Here is a 20606-nt window from a genome sequence, read left to right on the forward strand (position 1 = left end):
CCTATTATCATGCCCACCTCAGAGAGTATCCTACCAACCTCTATCTTGTTTGCTCGACTATAGTAATTCTACTTTTATCGTTATTAGATTGGTGCCGAGATCGAATCCTAAGCAAGCTAACTTTATCAATTAGTATTATACAGAAAAAATCAGTTATAAAAACTAATATAATCAGATCAGTTCTTTATAGGCAAACTTGAGATTTACGATTTCCGATAAGACCGGCCGATAGATTTGCACAAACTTGTTGAGATTATTTTTTTTATCATGATAGAAGATAGGTGACACAATAGCATCCACTTAATTTCATTAATGTCCTGATTTGTTCATAACATGTAAATCAGGTACTTCTCTCACTACTTAGATATTGTTTTAGGGTTGGAAAAGAAGAGGAAGAAGAGAGAGCCACCTCACAGTCATAGGTCTCGTCCCCATTAGGATTGGTACCTCACTTATCAATGTGACATTTCCTTAGGAGACCTAAATTTGGATTGGAATTGAGATAATTTAATTTTATAATTTCCACAAAGACATCATCCGGAACAAAGCTGGTCCCCACGGCCGGTGGGCCCCACTCCAACCTGCTCCACTCCACACCCTTCAAGACCGGCCGGCGAAGCGAATTCAGAAATTTAATACAAAATGCAATCAATAACCGAGCGACATGGGTCCCCCACGCGCCTCGCAGTCCCATCACATCCGCGGGCCCCACGCACCGAAGATCGACGGTCGATATCGGATCATAGGGACGGAGGACGTACAGAATGCCACGCAGAAGCCAATCCGCGATGGACGGCGTCCGGAGATCCTTCTCCCCCTCTTGCTGTTATTTCCTTCCCATCGTGCGGATGCGGTACAAAGGACCGACCCGTCGTATCCTTTCCCTGCCCTCGTCGACGGGCGACACGTGCGACGGTCACCATCGCATCATAGAGGGGCGAGAGAGAGAGAGAGAGAGGGAGGGGAGGGATTCCGTTGGGGCTAAGAAACCCTAGATAAGGAAACAAATGGATGGTTCGAGAGCGGCATGGGACGAGGCTGGAAGTGGGGGGCGGGGGATGGGGGCCTCTCCTGCTCCTCCTGCTTCCTCTTTTCTATATAAGGAAGCTTGAGAGAGGAGGGGAGGCAAGAAAAAAGAGAGATCAGATCCGACTCTGACGATGCTTGCAGGCTTTTCTCCCCCTCTCTTTCGCCTGTTCTTTTTTTTTTTTTTCCTCTCTTGACGCTTGTTTTTTTTCTTTCTTCCTTCCATTTGGCTCTTTTCATGAGATTTTTGATGCAGAAATAGGGGATGATCGGGTCGGTCTTGGTATTTTCTTGTTTTTTGTTTTCATGTCTCTGTGGAGGGCGGTGGGTTGGGGGCTGACAGAAGAGAGTGAGCACACAGCGAGGCAATTGCATCAGGGAATGCCGTTCCGGTTGCGTGCTCTCTTCTCTTTCTGTCAACCCTCCGTCTCTTTCTTTTTCTTGGAACGGGAATGGGATGGTCTCATGCTTGCTATTTGATGGGAAAGGGGCGTATATTTGTGGGAAAGAAGAAGACCCTGATCCCGTTCCCGGCCCCTTCTGATGCGATGACGGTGACGATAACGCTCTCTCTCTCTCCTTTTCTCTCATGCTCGCTTCTCTACGGAAGGCGGGATTCCGAGGAAGCGGTGCATGGCGGGGGCGAGCCGCGCTCTGCCTATTTTCCTCCTCTTTTCCTTCTCCTTTTTCTCCTTTTACTATTTTTGGCCAGGATCCGGGATCTTGAAGCCCAAGATCTCGCCGCTGCTCGACTGAAACCATCATCTCGTGGGTATTTCTCTCGCTCCACCTCCCTTCTCTCTTTATTATTCAACCCCAAGGATGATGTTGAGCAGCTTTTTTTCTTGTTTCAGGAGCCATGGGAGGGTGTCGCGGTGGGACTTGTTGAAGCAAAGGACGCGACGAACTCATTAGCTTCCAGATCTGAGTTTCCAAATCCGGTAAGTTTCCTTTCGCTCGGACTTTCTGTTTTCAGCCAACTAGCTGGAAGTTCCGTTATTGTTGCTCCTTTATTTTCGGAATGGTTCTTGGTACTATGCGTCAATAAATTGTTTGCCAGCTTTCTTGCTGCTCATCCTTCTCTCATCTCTTAAATTGCCGTCTCTTCTCATCCTTACCTCGTCTTCTTACGGTAGAAAAGCCTTCGAAACTGAGTACACGGAACTGTAGCTTACTTATTTGCTACTCCAAGTATTTGCAAAGTCAGTTGAACTTGCTTTCTTGAGATCCACTTTACTATCTGATCATTCCGAGATTTCTTGCTTCTCTTGCAGGTTGATGGATCATTTTTTTGGTCTTAGGACCATACCAGGAAGCTGTGGGATGCTTCGGCTGCAGCTAACGACTGTCAAGGTTGCTTTCATGTGGGAAGTATGCCAGCTTGCTCTAATTTCATTTTCTACTATTACTTCGTTCATCACAACAAGCGAGAGGTCATAGTTTTGCATCATTTGCGCTGCATTTATGAGTGGGTTTGAGGTAGCACATGTGATGTGGGCGAAATTTATCACTTCTTTAAGAAGCAGCAAAAGGTCAGGTTCCTTAGTTTAAGTCTTAGGTGGTATCTCTATTTAGAGAGAAAAAAAGGTCCTTGGTATCTCATTCAGAGAGTTGTGAGTTACTTGGATATGGGGGGATATCGACCTTGGAGTCTTCTCCACCGTCGTCGTCGGGACTGTTACATTAATGTTGAGCTATAACATTGAATGCCTTGCGGACAGGTTTGACTCAGATTCAAACATGTAGATTGAAAAAATTAATTTGTCTTTTTGGTCATCTGAAGAGTCTGTCTGCAGGTCATATGGAGATTTCTAGATGGATCCGATATCAATTAAGAAAGTAACATGAAATCTCGGTGGTGGATCATTATAAATTTTGTGTTATAATGGCACAGTTTTGAGCTTGTATATAGGTAGGTGATCGAAGCTTGATGGCAATGGATAATAGGAATTTCACAGGCCTTTCTACCTGGACCGAGCATTGTTGTCGAAAAGGTGGGGGATTTCAGGGAATCCTGAAAGTTGTAGAAATACAAACTTGGAGTTGGAGGCGGAGCTTCTACTTCAAGAAATTAATTGATGAGGTTCTTAAAGAGAAAGTGCGGGTTTGCTTCCTAGGGAAACAAACATTAGATTTTCTAATCTTCAGGTTGGTGCCAGTGCCCAGAATCTGTTTAGGATTGCTTTTCCATAATTTGCTACTCTAATGTGTACGAGGGACCACCTTTGGGGTTCCTGAGGTAAATGTTACATTATAGGCTACCCATTCTGGCTTATCATATCTGGACCTTTGTGCCGTTTAAATTTCAAATGTGAGATAGTTATTGCAAACAATGGACTTTTGATCCGAAAGTCATTAATTATGTCGAGTTTGCTTACTGTCTTCTTCCCACTTGATTAAACTAATAGAAAACTGGAGGCCCTGATATAGGCAAACTTTTCAAAGCACATCATTGCTTTGAGGATTGCAAAACAGCAACCGACCAAATATTTGGAGTAAAGATGGAAGGTAATTGAATAAAGGTGACGTTGGTCCGGAATGATGGAAGATAATGGAAAATTATAGTTTTTTTTTTGTTTTTTTTTTTGATTGAAGTGGGAGGTTGGACCACCCAATAATGTGAAATTATAGTGAGCACGTTATGGGCTACTTTGAGTAGATAGAATTACTGAGGTGCCACATCATCGAGGGCTTTTTTTTTTTCTTAGCATGAACAAGATGAAGAAAGGAGCCGTTCCTTAATTAGGATTAAGAATGTGTATTTGTTCGGTGTTTAGGCTACGTAAGCTAAAGGTTTGAACAGTTAGAGAAAATAAGTGCATTGTGTATTTGGTAATGAACATAATCTGAAAGTTCTTCCAAAAATTTGCTTTCTGATTTATGAATTCAAAATAAGTAATCAATTTATTTTATTAAGGGTGCAAGTTTCTTTTTGTTTCAAGCTGACTGTTTTACTAATGTTTGGATATGGATGATCTCCCATCTTAACCTTGCTGCTGATTGCAATTGAGTTCTTCTTATTGATGCTCACTCTCATCACAAGCATACTCACATTTTTATGTTAATAATCATAAACACATTGCCCTACGTATTCTTGTTGGTTTATAACTTAAGATACCTCATATTATGTGAGAAGGCTTTAGCACCATTCTCTGTCTCACCATTGTCCTTGATGATTTTTCATGAATTGTTTGTCTGTCTTTATATTAGCTCGAATCTTTTGTCATGATTATTGCATCTTATATCTTCTATAGCACAAAATTCTTGTAGATCCAGCAATACCAAATACTCAATGTTATCTTTTTAATCAAGATGAGCCCACAAGGCTTGGGTCCACTGCTGGCTTCCCACTCCTTAGCACATATGCATATCTCAATTAAACAACAAAATATACGTCGCATTGATATTTTGTTACGTCAGTATTTATGTGCATATGAAGCCAGGGCCTTTAATGGCATGGATTCTTGGGTCCTGACATACATTTCTTGAACATTTTTTTCTTTAAAATGCTTGGAGGATAGGTTTGATGCTTGGTACAGCTACAAGTAGAAAGATGTGACGTATTGCTTCTGAAACCAAATTTTTCAAGGATCTAGCCACTCTTGGGAGATGCTCCAAGTACAAACAGAAAACGGCTTGACTGAATTTGATGAATATGCATCCAAAGATAATGAATGGGATTAACATATGTTTGAAAAGAAAAGTAAATGATAATTGACAGCATTTAATGCCACTAATTTCATGTCATTCTAACTCTTTTAGAGGGCCTTGGACATGAATCAAATGCCAGAAAAACAAAGGAAAGCAATCGGAAAAAACTGATGGCTTTGACAGGCGTGTTGTGGCAGTCATGATTCTACCTATACAAGAGATTCTCTTTTCAGATAAAGCGCCAATTTTCAGTTGTGATTAGATATAGTAAATACTTTCATTTAACCCAGGCTTTCAATCCACTGACAGAAGTTAGCTATATCTTACGATGATCTTAGCATAATGGGTTATAGTTTAGTTATTAAGGCTCTGTGTGGATGCTCAAATTCGTTGTCCTAGGATATATAGATTGGGCTGAATGAGAGTCTTAGTTAAGAAAAAAAGAAGGGGAAGATAAGTGGGAATGATTGCAGGATCCCATAAAACTTCTGATCCTGATTTTTTAGGGTAAGGTAATCCATCTAATAGGTGATTTTTCGTATCCCAGGAAAATCAAAATTAGTTGAACAAAGACTCCCTTGATTGTAAACCATGGATGAAAAATTTTGGCATCCAAACAACAATAATGTATCCTCAAAAAGGATATCTTATTTTCTGATCCATATGTTTCCTTTATTTCGTTTTTGTAGTTAGAAGTTTTCAAAGTTGCTCTTCCAATCCTAATGAAAAATGTTGGAAGGAATTATGTTATGCAAATGTTTACTAAATACTTTTTGTGACCTTCTTTGGAGAAACTCAATCAATACTAGCCCTTGCTACACTATAGGAACATTTGATATTGTTGACGCTTTTTAATACATTTGCCAATGCAAAAAAGTGCCGCGTGATAGATTTCCGACCCTTTCTAAAGCATCGCAAAAGTGTCGGCAGTGCAGCCATGGGAAAACAATTTTACGATGCCTTTAAGCATCGCTAATCGATGATGCTTTAAAAAACATTGGCATTAATATTCAACCGACGACGCTTATTTGTGTCGCTAATATTCAACTGACGACACTTATTTATGTCGTTCATTTATCTTTTAATGATACTTTAAGATATCATTAACTTTAAAATATGATGGCACTTCGTAGCATCATAAGAATAAACTATTTTTAAAAAAATATTTAAAAAATAATAAAATTTATACACAAATATATACACCAAACACATATAATAGAAGTTCTGCAATGAGGGGTGTAGTCCTCTTCTATATGTAAGGAAAAAAAGTCACATATTAATGTTTGAAAAAAATAAAACTATAAATCATTGTACAAATCGATTATTAATATATACGACTATCTCTATCGACTCCTTCTGGATAAAACTGCTATCTCGGTGAGTATAAGTCATCTTGTAGAACTCCATCTCATCAGGCCCTCTCTCATGCTCTTTTATCTATAATAAAAAGTATATGTTATATATATATCATCCATGATACGTGATACACGATAGAAAATATACAGTTTATGATACACATTATATGATATATGATACATAGTTCAATATAAAAATTAAAGTTTCAATTTGAAGTAAAGAGGTTAAAAAGTTTTAATAAGACTCATAAGTATCGTGATACATGGTACACAATACATGATACATAGTTTCATTAAGAAGCATAAGTATTTAATATAAAACAAATAAATCAAAGAGTTTGAAATATGCCAAAGAGTTTCAAAGAAATATATAAATTCATCTTTACTCCTCGCATAACTCTTGGAGCCTAACGTGTGAGGAACCAATTGATATGCTCGTGTAGCTCTACCAATATCAGTATATATTTGCCAAATAAAGAAAACAATATAATATATCTTGTATATATTTGCAATCTATATTAATAATAAATAAAATATAAAGTAATGAGAAGGTATATACAACCTGTTATTTTTCGAAAAATCAGTAACGGACAAGCTTCCTCCACTGATGAGGGTATACATTAGGAGGATAATTACGAGCAACTTCCTCCTCTGTCATACTCTCTTCCTTGTAGTCCATCTTTAATTTTGTCTTAAATTCTTTTCATTTGCAGTTGGGGAACTTAAGCACCTAGTCATTGCTCTCTGGAGGAAGAGCAAACTTACTCTTTGACAAAGAAATAAATATTATAAATGTTAAATCAAATTACATAATTATGATAGTTAGCAAATTAATTTACAATATCAAATTCAATTCTTTACCTCTACAACTCGTAGAAGCTCAATCTTATATGAAGAAAGTATATCATTCCACTTAGCATAGTTGAGTAGAAACAACTGACCTTTTCATGCAATCGATCTTAAAATGCCTGCTAATATACTTCCAGCCTTTTTGATGGCTTCCCCATTTGGTTGCATTGGATGACGATCCTCTCACCCTCATGAAGCTGCTATACATTCCTAGCTTGAGTGGGTCTCCTTTTCATCCTCACTCTCCCATGCCAATCTACGAAAAACATATAAAAAACCATATTCAAAACTATTAAATATGCATAAAATAAAATATAAAAAAATATAAATCGTAATAGAAATTAAAATATAATATTTTAATTAAATTACTCTGTGAGTCATTCATAATAACCTTCTCGCCTGGGTAATCAATAAGAGGCTCGTGCTGAGACTGGGGCTTGTGCTGCTGGTATATATCGGGTTGCTGGGGCTCGTTGGGCTGCTCAGACTGCAGAAACTGATCAAAAGATAATTCAGCCTGAGAATGCTGAAACTCCACATCTCTGAATCATTTTTTTCGGCATATGATGTTACCTAGTATGCATAAATAAAAATTAATATCAGTTAAAAATGTCAAATATTCAGCAATATATCTTTCAACAATCGAACTCTCAGAATGGGCTTGATTATATACCTAATCTTGTAAGTGCACAAGATACTTTCAAAAATTAATTTTTTTTTGAAATATCAAAATCGGTATGATATTGCTGAAGTTAAAAAATTTTAAATTATGACTATAGCGTTTAGCACCATCATCTCTCAATAGGATACATCTATTTATAGTATACCAGTCGACCAAATTTAGCTTCTGAAGCTAAGTGAATGAGTAGATGAACTATAATAGTAAAAAATCTAGGAGAAAAGATATTTTTCATATGGCAAAATTTAAGTGCAACATTAGACTCCAATTGATCAAGCTTTCAAGGATCAAGAACTTACAAACATAATGCCTTAAGAAATGATGACAATTGAGAAACAATTGCAACAACTTGTTTCAGCATTGACGATCTTAAAGCTGGTAAAAAGATATCCTGTATCAAAATATGACCATCATAATTTTTAAGATTTGAAAGTTTTTACTTTGAGATTACACATCGCAAAATATTTGATGCATATCCATCAGAAACCTTCATATCTTTCAAAATTGTTAGAAATTTTTTTTTCTCTCGAGTAGACATTGTGTAACATGCAGGAGGTATATAAATTTTATCATTGGCAAACTCTTTCAGATAAAGCTCTTGTATTATGTCCATGTCTTTCAAATCAAGACGTGCTTCCAAGTTATCTTTGGTCTTTCCATCAAGATTTAACAATATTCCAATCAAATGATCACATTTTTCTTTATATATATCATATCAAGATTATGTTGAAGAAGATTGTACTCCCAGTAAGGTAAATAAAAAAAATGCTTCTTTTTTTTCATAACTGTTGAACAACTCTATCCGTAGATGTTACCATTGTGTCATCATTATTTTTATATCTATATTCTCAAAAAAGTTGTCAGCATCCTCAAACACCTCTGCATGAAGATTGCTAATCTTGAGCTCCTCTATTAACCCTTCATTCATTGAGCTTCTAACATTCTTCCTTACTCTTGTCTTTGAAAATTTGGAGACCTTACCATAACTTTAATTGATGCCATACATTTTTCTAAGAACTTCAGTTTCAATTGGTGAAATGGAGGCAGATTGCAACTCTATAGTACCATCAAACATATATATCTTTTTGAAATCGAAATAGATGGTTTGCTTCTAACCGTCGACGATGGCCTATAAAATACAAATTTTTTTCATATTTTAACAAATACGAATGAGTTGAATTCCTACTAAAAGAACATACAATATGCTCCTTAGTACTCCAACTAAATAAATTATCATATACAGAAAAATAATTGATAGTATAGATAAGAGATAGCCATAATTTGAATGTTTGGCCAGTGAAAGCATCAAATGCATTAATACCCTTCTATAATTGTTTCAATTTCTTTATTAAAGGTATAGAAAAATATCAATATCATTATCTGGACCCTTATCATATAGAATAACCATTGACGGAATAAGTAAAGATTATTTCATACACATATATGATGGCAAATTATAAGAAATCAAAATAACTGGTCAAACACTGTATGTAGAACTCATCATTCAGAATGAGTTGAACCCATCAATAGTTAAACCCAACCTAACATTGCAAAAGTCAAAAGCAAAATCATGATGCCTATCATTAAATGCTTTCTTTGCTAAACTATTCGCTGGGTGTTTTAATATTCCATCATTTGTACGACCTTCGTCATGCTATCTCATCGATGAAGTTGTCTTCGATGATGCATAAATTTATTTTAATCTAAGTATGAGAAAAAATAATGCAAAGTTTTGGCTAGTTTTTTCTTGGTCAGTGTGGCATCCATTTTATTCAACAAATCATCCTCATCATCTTTATGTTTTCTGTATCGTGAAGATCCATACATATGGCATAACTTTTAGTTAACATTTTCACCATGGTATAAAGTACAGTCATTCAGACAAATGTAAATCTTCTTGTATCCAAGATCCAATTCTTTTACTAGTTTTTTGGCTTCAGAAGATGATGGCAAAGTAACGCCTTTCAAAAATGCATTATTTAATAACTGAAGCAGCATAATAAAAGACTTGCTAGGCGACCCATTCAAATATTTCAAATGGAATAAATGCACAAAAAAAAATTTCGAAAAATTTTTACAACCTAGATATAGTTCTTGATCACAATCTTTCACCAAGTTATGATACCAATACATCTCATTATTAGATGAATGTATAGGTTCCTCAACATTCTCGTGAACCATTTTCGCTACTTCTTGTCCTTCAGTGGAATCTCTTAAATTTTCAATACTATGTCGAAGAGATCTCTGAGTAAACCCCTTATATCATCTTCTCCTACAAGATTCTTTTGCACGTTATTATATTCAAAACTAGAGGTGTGTTCTATATAAGATGGTTGGGTACATAGAGACTGTAATATGAACAATCCATATAATATCCACTTAGTATAACCCTTGAGAAAATTATTCTATACCAAATATTTTTCAACAATTTTTAGAGTGAGAAGAACAATCAATACATTTTTGACATGAATATAAAATCTCTCTATTTATATTAACTTTTCGATAGTTAATTTAATAAAATTATGGACTCCATCCAAATATTCTTAGCTAGATCTTAAGTTATTTATCCAACTTTTGTCTATTTTATTAGAATACTAATTGAACTATAACTTATCACAAAATTTAGTAGATTATGATAGAAAAGATAAATATTTATCAAAGATTAATTCCTTCCTATACTAATATACTATTAGTATACAATATTAACATAATATATATTTAAGAAAAATAGTATATAAATATAAATATTATTCAAACAAATAATGCCAATTTACATTAAATCCAGTCGAGTAGAAAATAAGCTGTTGACAGCTCATTCGTCTAACGCCTATTTATTGATACTCACAACTACTAATTGCATAGGTTTGGAGATCAACACAAAATAACTAACATAATGTCATCTCTCAAAATACTCGGTTCTGACATTGATAAATTGATGAGGCAGAAAACACATAGACCAGAAACCAATACAAACATCTACCATTAATTATATGAGCACATATTAACAATAAATTTTGTAGCAAAATTGCAAGTATTACTAAAGCACTAACACATGCATATTACTCAACAAGAATAAGAAATAGAAGATAGAAATGCTTACAATAAAAGATGTGGGCATTGAGAAGGAGAGGCCTCTCGGAGGTGGCGGTAACTCGTGATCGGCTGCAAAGGAGGTGAAGCCCGTGAGAGGGAGTCGAGGAGGAAGTCAGAGGTAGTGGGTGGGAGCATGTGGTGGAGTGGAGGTGGAGGAGGAGGAAGCTGGTGAAGGAGGAGCCCGATGGAGAGGCGGCGGCGGAGGAGGGAGCTCGGTGAGTAGCGGTGAGAGGAAAGGGGTTGGGTCAGGCTAGAGATTTGGAGAATTTTATGGATCCCAACGATGCTTATTAGCATCGTCCTATTTTTGGCTTCCGACAATACTTTTATGTGTCATAACATCACAACACTTTGTAAAAAATATCGAGAAACCCCATATCTCATTGTCGGTGCTTCTAAGCGTCCTCATTTTCCAACGTAATGAAAAAACATCGATAAATTTCGGCACGGTTCGTTAATTAATGATGCTTCTATCTAGTGTTGGCAAATTTGCCTCGAAATTCCCACCTTTTCGTGTAGTGCTGATTGCTTTTAAATTTTTATATTATTATTTGCATATTCTCATGCTGGTATGTTGATTAACAAGAAATTTTTGGCAAATTTATAAATGCTTTTATCTTAAGATTTGGACAAGTAGTTAATGCTTCATTTGTTCCTATGGTGCCGGAGTTTGCTTATTTTGCAAAATCAATCAACTTAAGATTTCCTAGGTCTGCATTCCATCTCTCTAATGTCATTGAATTTTGGGAGACTGTAATTAGGAATGTTATTATTTACCACCAAGAGTAACATCTTAACTCTTCGATGATCAATTTTCTTCCTTTGACAAATATTTTTTGTTTGGTGCTCAGTCTATGTGTTCTTATTTTTAGGGCTGAGCATTTATTTCTATCCAATGTAATTAGTTCTTCATTTAATACTAGCATTATAAGGGAATATGCATCTCATCCCATCCTAATGAGAAATCCTAAGAAATGTTGAGAAACTATCAAGTAAACATAACATGATTATTGGAACCACTTTCTTATTATTAATTATGCTATTGTAAATTATATGCAATACCTCCTTTAGGGTGTGAAAGTGATGAAACTTTAATAAAATATTAATTTTTGTTTGTGAAAGGATGTAGTAAGAAGAAAAGTTGTTATTAAACTTTTTTGAGCATCAAGGTCATATTTTGGTGTGATCTGTCAAAGATTATTTATCAATCTTACTAGAGTTTAGTATGTTGAATTTAATTTAGTCTTTTTAGGCTATAAGTTGATGATGTGTCTATTTGGTTCTCAAATGTTTCCTTTGGTGGAGCAGTATCATATCTGATGATATGGTGCTTCAGTAGTTGAGTTGTATGGGCTTACGCATTATATCAAAGATGGAAATTTGTCGTACCATCACATCCAAATTCATACGAGATCCTATAGTGGTATCAATTTTTAAGGTTAGATTTGGGAGAAATCTCTTAGGATGGAAAGTGAAAACCCATTGTTGCTCATTAGATTTCAACCTCATGTAAGTGTGAGATCGTAATATGAGAATGTAAATGTGCAATCTTCGGAAGTTAGATTGTTGTAATTTTTTGAGAATTCTCATTTTTTTGGGTTCTTTATTAATTAGAGGAATGATGAGTTAGAACGTACGATATCCAGTGTCTATAGAAACATTTAGGTGAAACATTACTTGCATTTAGACTTTGATTAGTAACTTGACTAAATCATTCATCGTATGTTGTTAAAAAAACATGTGCTTGCACGCCAAGGAGTGGAGATGTGGAGGACATGGTGGATAAAATCAATATCATTACGATTTAGTTCGTACGCTGCTTGATTCTCCAATCAAGTATTGGAGTTATTTTTTTTGATTTTGTTTCTTATTAGCTTTGAACCAAAGATCTTGACAACTTAATCATAGCTTCATTAATTAAGTCATGGTGAAAGCTTGACCTTAGCAAATCAGAATATGGAAGCTTTGCATTGATGGGGCTTAATTAATATCTTTTAGACAATAAAACTAAGATTTGGAAAGCAAAGGATGATGAAATGTTAGTTTTGAATCTGACAGATGGTGTGTTGCTAATTTTTATTCCGATGATCAATATATGTAGATGTTGATGATAGAGTACTGTAATGTATATATATTTCTATAGACTAATCATCATGAATTGAGGGTAAATAGGTGGAACTGGAAATATATATTGTTTTAATGAGAGCTAGGTCAAATTTTCTTGAAGTTCATGGAATGATGATTTTTTGTGATGGGCATGTTAGGGAAAGGGGATATTAGGTGGGCATTGCCAATATCATTTCCAGCTCATTTTGGATCATTAGTTATAGCTATTATTATGCTTATATATCAAATCAAGGTCAATTTCAAGCCAGCTTGGAAAGTTGATAGTTGATAAATTTTCGACCAAGCTCTATTGGGGAGCATCTGATCGAAAGTTTGATTTAACTTGATTTTTTTAGGTTTATTATATATTTGTTAGAGTGAAGATTGTATGATATTTTGGTCATGGTGGATACTAGGATGGATTGTGGACTCAGAAGAAAGGGTGAGGTAGGGTTTCATATTAGAGTCAGCAAAATAAGCCCGATCCATGGCCCGATGCATGCAGCTCAATTTTCGACAGGTTGTGAGGCTTAGAAATTCCATTACATCATTTGTTTCAATTCTTCTAGAACAATCATAATAACTTTTTTTATTATGAATCTGCTACTAGAAATTCAATATTTAATCTCAATATTCAATGAACTTTCCGGAATAATATAATTTTTCAATTATTCATCCATTTCATTTTACCAAGTTTAGTTTTAATTAGATTAGTAAACATTAATTCTAGATGTGACAAAAATATTCTATTCTATCCAATAAGTACCTTGTGCCATCTTTGAAAAAGTATAGCTCGAAGTTTTGTTATTCTCATTTTTTTCACTTGTGCCTACTATTTAGGCAGAGTCCTGCCATATTTTGTCACTAAGAAACTTAAAGAAATCTCAAAAATGGAAGAAAGGAGAGAAAGTGAGGAAAAATTGATGAAACAACTTTTGAAACAAAGAGACTATATAGGAACCAAAGAAATCCACTGAAGAAGACCCTTCCCTCTATTTAGAAGGAAAGAAAGATCTTGAAGAAATAGATGAAACAAAAAAGATCCAAGTGAATGGAAAGATAGAAACAAAGGATTAATTCCAATTTTATTTTAAAATTATGTACCCTATATATACATAAAGGACTGTGTCGATTCTTTTTAATGAATGGATTTGATTGCAACTTTTGCGGCATGGCTTCTATGGGACCACATAGGAAATAAATTTTTGGATCATATAACTATAAATCATCAACCAATATTTATGAAATTTAAAAGAGTCGAAAGAAATGGTTTCATCCTCTTATTTCTTGAATCAAGGGGTCCGTAAATTGGGATATTGATGCATATAGATATAAATGAAATTTTTGGAAACATTGGAATATTTCATTTCGGAATAGAAAAACCATTTTCAAATCACATCCCCTCTTTAGCTATCCCTCTACAGTGATTACGATTGCAATAAACTTTTCCTACTGTGAATATGTAGAGTTCTTGAGAACGTTAACTTGAAATTGTTATGCAAAACGGACGATGTTTTAGAACTCGCGTGCATTTGCTTTCGAATGTCTTTACCTTATTTTGTTCCTATTTCGCTATTTTTTCTATATCATTTCATTATATTTTTCCATCCTTGAAGGTTTCTAAGAAATTGTTTGTTCTTGGGCAGTAACTGTTATATTTTGATCGAAGATAGTGTTTCTAGTCATAGACAACCAGCCAAAAAAGCAGGTATAATATATAAGAAGGAAACTTACTATATATTACCTCATATAAAATAGATTACCTCATTCATATACACACCATTTCTTTTTGAAATAGATTACCTCAATCGAAGTGATCCTTGAACTGCTTACTGCTTCCAATTGTGATATTTCTTATAGTAGTTCTCGGATAAAAGTAGCGGAATGAATAGTGAACCGCTGTTTATAAAGTAGGAACACTTCTTTTCTAATTCCCTATTTTCTTGTTAGTATTTCATTGTTTTTCCAAATTACATCCTCAAGCATTATTAAGAAAAGGGAGAGAAGAGAATAGGAAAACGGCCTATTCCTTGTTCTTTATCTTAGATGTTATTTGCTCTCCAAGGATCTCTTCAAAGTGTAAACTTAGTTTGAACTTTCAATTACAACATCGAGAGAAGCACTTTTGTCCCTAGTCACAAGTTCATGGGGAGGGCAGCTTATTTTTCTTAATATTCAGTAAATATAAAACGGTGCCTATGCTTCTTTTTATTTAATAAACAGCATCAGTAACCTTGGTTTGATCCGCCCTACCCTGATTTTGGCCGGAGTTTCCGCTGTCCTAATTCCCAAAAGTTGATACTCTGCTGCTGGGTTCAGATGCTTATTTGAGAATTCGGCACACCACATTGTGTCGCGTATTTCTGGTATTGCAAATGAATCCTATACATTGTTGATATACACATACGCACATTGCTCATTTATCTGGCAAAATTTTATGTTTTATTTAGACATGAAAGCCTTGTTTTATACTTGCTTGACTGACAGTTTCAGATATCAATTCAGAGGTCTTCTATTTTTTCATTGGCACCGATTTTTGTATATTTCAGGTGCATGACACTGTTGGATTGAGGAGCAAAAGATAGAATACATTATTTTTATCACATGAAATTTTTCAGGGATATATGGTAGCCCACTTTTACACTTTTATTTATATTGGTTGAGGTCCTACTGGTAAGTGAAATGTTTGTCGACCACGAACAATCATTGGAACAGCAATGCACACACGCATGACTGCCGTATTTGTACATCATCTCTCATATGTTCATATAACAACGTAGGAGCAGCATGCTTGCAATATGACATTAGTAATTTAAAGAGTCATCAATATTGAATATTTCATATTAAAAAGTGTGGCAAAATGTCAGAACATGAATGATTATATGGACATGGCTGCCATTTGTTTCAGTAATATTACTCAACATCCAGTTGATGTGTTTTTGTTTTCCCCTTACAATGTCAAACTTATCCTTTTCTAAAGTAAGGTGCATGGGACTGCAGAGATTTATTTCCTGAAACAGTGGATGCAAGTCTTCCTTGTCCCCGAAAGTGCAAATAATAATCCCAATAAAAGGCAGTAATCAGAGATATATGAAAACAAGGAACCCGCCCCTAAATCAAAATAGACAAATAAAGACTCCCAATTACAAATAATAATCCCAATAAAAAGTACAAATAATAAAACTTAATTAAAGACACTAGGTTGGAGGATAATTAGCACTTTTTGTTAACACTTGGAGTCCACCATGTTCTCTAAAGCATAAAGGATCGTCTCATAGGCCGCTCTCTATTATACTGCTATTGATTGGATTATGTTTTTTTTTAAGGCAAATCAAATAGTGCTAATCCAGACACCTTTTTGTTGAGGTTATCAATGTTGAGGTTCTCATGGTAACTGAAAACAACCTTAACTGTGCAATTATATATGTAAAAGACAAGTAGTGCTAACGAATCGAGTGCCAACATTTTGTTGAGAGCAAGCCATTTTGGAAGGAATTTCAAGAAAACTGAGAGCAAATTAAAGAGAATGCACCAACTGTTTAGTCCAGATACGGTGCAGATACCATTTTCAAGGTTCGTACAGATTCCATCCTAGAAATTTTCTCTAGTAACTAGTATCTTTCTCTGGTGAACAGCAGGCAGTGCTTGTAGTTTAATAGACCAATTGAAACCTTATCTTAAATTAGCAATTAATGTTGATGAGTATCTCCCCAATATCTCCACTCTTCACAAGTTATCTCCACATTTATTTTGCAAAATAGTTAGTTTTTCCTCCATTTTTATTACTCCGAAACCCCTTCGAGCCTTCCTGTCCAAGTCATGGATTTTTAAACTTAATGGAACCAGCTCCAGGTACTGGTGAAATTGGTCATGACTGCTGCGATGGATAAATTACAGAAAACTGGGTTCTCAGGATTTGTCTGCCACTGAATGAAAGGTAAGTATATATCCTTCCATCTACTAGTCTAGTACCAATCTTTTGGATTCTCTACTTGCTTTAGAGTGAGAATTTTTTCTTTGAGCTACTCAGGGATGAGTTTCACCTTTGCACGCTAACAGAAATTTGCATGATAAATGACTGCAAACTCTGAGAAGTGTATGATTCAGGTAAGTTTCAAGAATTTACTGAGGAAATTATGATGAAGAGGTAGCTCAACCAGTTAAACCATCACAGTCCTTTTCTGCTCCTAGAGATACCATTAAGAAGCACTTTCTAATAATCCACCCCTCCCATGTTCTCGTAGACATCCAGAAGTGAAGGCCTGATTATCACTCTCTTTCAATAGGATACTACAGGGTGGTTCGATATTTCTTGCTCCTTTAACTTCTAAATTAAATTTCACAAGAGCCCCTTGAATGAATTCAAAAAATATTTTCACGAACTGTTCCTGATCTGAAAGTTGCTGCTGTTGTCAGAATTTTTCAGCCTAATTGATCGATCAGTCTACTCTCCCAATTTTTTAGCAGCCCTCTAGTTCGAAAGAAGTGCAGATAGGCATTCTTACCCTTCTGGTGCACAAGCAATAAGGCCAGGGACTCTCTTGGATGCTGACTGTAAGTACCGTCTCTTCCTTGAATGGTTTTAGATTTTCCCTTTGTTCATAGCGATGGTCAGACCTGATAGGCAGCATCATGCTCATACATTTTTTCTAGACGCGCTAATTCTCTTCAGAGTTTAATTTAGTCATCCATTTTTAGTTCTTCTTGCTGTCATTAGCAGTCTCAAGGATGTGGATAGTGTTAGTATCCCGTCCTAGACATACAAACCTATGCAGTATCCTCACTTCTAAAGGTAGGAGTCCTACTTCCAAACTCGTACCTTAAAACCCCGGTCCTATATAAGAGAAGGGCCATTTGGCTCTTTTAAATTTCAAGTCCAGTATATGGTTCTGATTCTTGGATACACATCCAAGATATTCATCAATGTAGCCTTTGTAAAAAGAGGTTCCAAGTTGCTTAGTATTCTAAACCAACCTAGTAAAATATACACCTTCATATTTGGAAGGAAAGCTCTTCTGAAAAGAAAGAGGCAAGATGCTGTTATGTCTCTTCTTTTGGGGTTTGTTAACTTATCCAGCTGACTGTAAAAAAAGACAGCTTGGCACCCTTCCAGTTTAGTCGGGACAGGGTATAAAAAGATGCCTTCTGTGATGGCTCCTTCAGTGACATAATGTTTTGGTGTTGTTCTTGTAACTTCTCGAGCATAATGCGAACATCCTACCAACTTGGTGGTGGCGAACTTCTTTGTGATGACTTCAGCAAGCATGAACGACGCAAAAAAAAAAAAAAAAAAATCATTGTTTTTCTTTTCACCTTTTAGAAGATGATACGGCAATATTCATCTGGAAATTTTCTTTTGCAAATGTCCCCTGTAAAATGAAACATCATTTGATCACAATGAGCTGAACTTGGCATTACAATTTTCATTTATCTTTGAATGATGCGATTGCTACACTGGATTTTATACAGAATTATGCATTACTGGGTCTACCAACAAGGATATATGGGCATGCATACTTGATAAAGTTTCTCAGCAAATCTGGTTGGAACTAAAGGTATGTCCCATCATTCTTCCTAGGGAACAGGACATCGAGATTTTTTTGTTCTTTATTCATCATGAGTTGGTATCTTGTTGCCAGGGCCGGCCCAACCCTTAGGCAACTGAGGCGGTCGCCTAAGGCCCCGGCCCAAAGAAGGCCCACCGCAGGAAATACCTCAAAGATAAAATGGAAAAAAAAGGCCCCCTGTGAATTCGCCTTAGGCCGGCCCACTGTAGGGAAGGCCTCAAACACAAAACGGCCTTAGGCCCCCAAATACATTGGGCCGCTCCTGCTTGTTGCATATATCTGCAAGCTCAAAAATAGCCTCATATGCTTTCATCTAATAGATCTATCTTAGCTTGCATTCTTTTCTTTCTTTTTTGTTTATTGTTAGACAGGATTGAAGATGCCACCAGGATGCTGGTAGGAAACCCCAATACAATCGATGTACTTGTGGTGGCTGTAAAAATAGAATCTGTTGTCAGTCCCATTCAGCAGTTACCTACTGTAGCTGCTTTAAAAGAGCTTTAATACCTTCATTCAAGTAGATATTATTAGTTCTTTTTCACCAGAGAGTGGGAAGCACCAGAGGTAATTCATGCTGCTCGTCAGTTGTGTTTGCTGTACCCACTCTGTCTCCTCATATTTTTTATAGGTATGACACTTAATGCATGACGAATCATATGCGATGAAAAGATTTTTGTCAGCACCAAAACCAGCTTGGGAAGCAGGAGATCGTACCATCTTGAGTTGTGGCCACTTGCTATTGGACACCTCCGAGAGCTCGCCAAGGCAATGCAGGTTGGTGGGTACACTTTCAGCTGGGAGTGCGAAGCCCAAGCCAATGTTGGAAGATGCTCCCTCCAGTGGTAAAGAGACGAGCCGACTCTTGTAGCTGATCTCCGCCACCGTGGACTTCAGGAAAACAGAGGGCCTTTGTGGGGATTGGTGAGACTTGGTTGTCGGGATCTTTTCTTCTTTTTTTTTTTCTTCTTTTGTTTGAGGTTTTCTATTTTATAATTTTACTTTAATCCGTGTGGCAAGTTAGGTTTATTTTCTTTTCTTAAAAAAAAATCTCTCCCTGAGTACAACTTCAATTTTTTTATTTTCCAAATTCTTTTTTCTTTGTTCTATATATATTTCTAATTAGATCTTTCAGAATTCATTCCTTAGGTCAGGTTCATTTCATGCATTGAACTAACACGACAAGAGTGGTAATCGATGCTCCCGCCTCGAGCCGTTGGGGTACGTAAGCTTAGATGGTTTGTGTACTCGAAATATATCGAGTCGAACTTGGAAATAGAGGTGTGCTCCATGTCGAGGTGTTCTTGAATGCAGGGCGGCCCAATGCATTTGGAGACCTAAGTCGAACTTACTAAGAGAGGCCTTTTTAAAAATAATAATAATAATAATAATAATAATAATAAAATTTTAATAAGTGCAAAATACTTTAATAATTTATTTAAAAATAATTCATCTAGCTTTTTGAGATGCAAAATTTTTCATACCTACAGCCATATTTTCTATTAGACATTTTAATTTATAAATAATATTATCAGACTAAGCAATTAAAAAAACACCACAAACAAATCAAAATAGAAAAAAAGGGTTAAAAATGATAAAACTTGATTGTGTCAAAAAAAACAAACTCGGTTCTCGACAAGTAGTGTCGAACTTAATTGTGTCGAGAAGAGGCGAAATAGTGCCGAACTCGATGGCGAGAAGACGCCGAATAGTGCCGAACCGTTGAAGTCACAACCAATCTACAATTGGACCAAAAAATAATCAATTCTAGTGTCTCTTACTTGACTAAATAAAAATATAATTAGACCAAAAAATTAATTAATAAACTAACTCACATGCCTCACTGCCTGGGATCAGTGGGAAATGGGAACTGGGAACTTGGGAAGTAGGATGCTAACGGAGGAGTGGAGCCGTGGAGCGGTGGAGGACCCCGATGACAGTGGACTTTGGAGCGGACTCAGCAGAGCCGAGCTGCCGAGGAGGCCGGAGCGGCGGAGCCCGGAAGTCGGAGGAGCCGAGAACGGCGAGGAGAGCTGGAGAGGACTCCTCTCAGAGCCTTAGAGGAGATCCGGCCGGCGGTCCAAGAGCTCGGAGGTTGGAGGACGGGAGGAGCCGATGACGGTGACGTCGGCGAGGAGAGCTGGAGAGGAGATCCGGACTCCGGAGCAAAGGCGGTCCAAGAGCTGGAGAGGAGATCCGGACTCCGAAGCAGAGGCGGTCCAAGAGCTGGAGAGGAGATCCAGCCGGCGGTCCAAGAGCTGGAGAGGAGATCCAGCCGGTGGC

At 36.4% G+C, this 20606-nt stretch overlaps 1 long non-coding RNA gene across 12 annotated transcripts; it reads left to right on the plus strand.

Moving 5' to 3' along the window:
- The first annotated feature begins 1000 nt into the window (after positions 1–1000).
- On the plus strand, positions 1001–19471 carry LOC103710426 (uncharacterized). Of its 12 annotated transcripts, XR_001879641.5 has the most exons (7): positions 1018–1798; positions 1881–1967; positions 2301–2397; positions 14406–14467; positions 15309–17313; positions 18229–18314; positions 18694–19471. It is a non-coding gene; the product is annotated as an uncharacterized LOC103710426 (long non-coding RNA). The 12 variants fall into 12 exon arrangements; XR_015971538.2 differs by having other exon boundaries at positions 1001–1798; positions 2301–16332; positions 16606–17313; XR_015971539.2 differs by having other exon boundaries at positions 1001–1798; positions 2301–16332; positions 16612–17313.
- The last annotated feature ends 1135 nt before the right edge of the window (positions 19472–20606 follow it).

This window comes from Phoenix dactylifera, chromosome 11 (assembly GCF_051530095.1).
Source record: "Phoenix dactylifera cultivar Ajwa chromosome 11, Ajwa_hap1_PhDact_Kaust_v1.1, whole genome shotgun sequence".
NCBI classification, from domain to species: Eukaryota; Viridiplantae; Streptophyta; class Magnoliopsida; order Arecales; family Arecaceae; genus Phoenix; species Phoenix dactylifera.